This window comes from Octodon degus, unplaced genomic scaffold (genome assembly GCF_000260255.1).
Source record: "Octodon degus isolate 3935 unplaced genomic scaffold, OctDeg1.0 scaffold00001, whole genome shotgun sequence".
In the NCBI taxonomy this organism is placed as follows: domain Eukaryota; kingdom Metazoa; phylum Chordata; class Mammalia; order Rodentia; family Octodontidae; genus Octodon; species Octodon degus.
This window is the reverse complement of record NW_004524577.1, coordinates 29549157-29550589: the sequence shown is the minus strand read 5'-3', so window position 1 is coordinate 29550589 and position 1433 is coordinate 29549157. Positions and strand designations below refer to the sequence as shown.

At 33.6% G+C, this 1433-nt stretch overlaps 1 pseudogene; it reads right to left on the bottom strand.

Moving 5' to 3' along the window:
• Positions 1-1300: 1300 nt before the first annotated feature.
• LOC111815015 overlaps positions 1301-1433 on the bottom strand; it is a 7793-nt pseudogene continuing 7660 nt past the window's right edge.

The window sequence follows — 1433 nt, the reverse complement described above, 5'->3', positions numbered from 1 at the left end:
TTTTATATCATTCAAGTAACAAGTAAAACAGCTTGTCCAGCTAAAATGTAACTCTCTTTCTCACAACACAGTTATTTGTTATGGAAAACATCAAACTACCTTGACATTTTCTAGTTATAGAAGGTTATTTTCACTTTCTATAGTGATACCTAAAGAATGATGTGCTTTTCTTTAAAGAGCTGTAACTTATTTCTTGTTATATAGGTCTTGCTTTATCTTGGTCTTAACCATCCAGCAGAAAAGTATAAAAATGAAGTATAAAAGGTAAAGCCATAATAATATACTGAGCTGTAAAAGGCTCAGGTCAACAGCTTCTGACATTGCCAGTCCTCTGGATAACCCATTACTATTATGGACTACTGAACTACATTGGAATATTTTGCTGAATTCATGCACCTACAATATTTAAATGGCAATGGGATACCCATCTCTGACAAAACTGAACAAAAAAGGGGGATACAATAAGGGCCATTTTGTATCTGTATATACAAAATAGTTAGGATAGATATACAGCTTCTTTCTCTTAATTCAATGAGAAGAAAGATTTGTGCTAATATTGTTCAGACAGGATATCATGTCTGCATCTTGTACTATGAATAACCACTAAGAAAATAACACTATACAGTATATTAATTATTGAAACTGTCCTACTAATCAGTTTTGAAACTCTCACTGCTACTTATTTCTCAATAAAATTAATAAAAAATAAAAAAATAAGAAATAAAGCGCTGTAAATTAAATACTGTCTTGTTCTTGGTTATTTTATAACAATTTTTATTTGATGAAATGAGCTTTTCAGTCTCCAGATCAATTGTAATTGCTTCTGAGATTCTTTCTACTTCTTTTGAAATTATTTTTATTATTAAACTGCTATATTATATAATTATCAACACAATTTTTCATATGTATATACATATATGAATATACATACACACGTGTATGTGTTTGTGTGTTCTTTTTTCTCTTTATCAATCAGCTTTCCAATACTGACACACCATACCTGATATGCATGGACTAAATAAAATGCCTTCTGAGATTTCGGTCCATGGTAGGCTGGCTCCCAGGCACACACATTAGATCTGAAGGATGCAGCAGAAGAAAGATGCTCAGTTTAAAGCATCCAGAGAGGAAGGGACCAGCAAACAGATACAGTCACTTGAGTCATGTTCCTCTGACTCATTTCTCCAGATAGCCCCTGCCTCTTAAAGCTTTATTCAGATACAAACTCTTCCATGAGTTAATGCATACAGCTGGGTTAACACGTATAGCTGGGTTAACAAAGTTATAACAGAATAGCCTTTTAGTTGTAGTTGAAGGAGTCTTCAACTAACTCATGAATGAGGTCAGTGCCCTCATAATCCAATCCCCTCTCCAGGGATCTCCTGATCCAGTCAAACTGATGATCAAGATTATCCGCAGTCCCATATCTAATT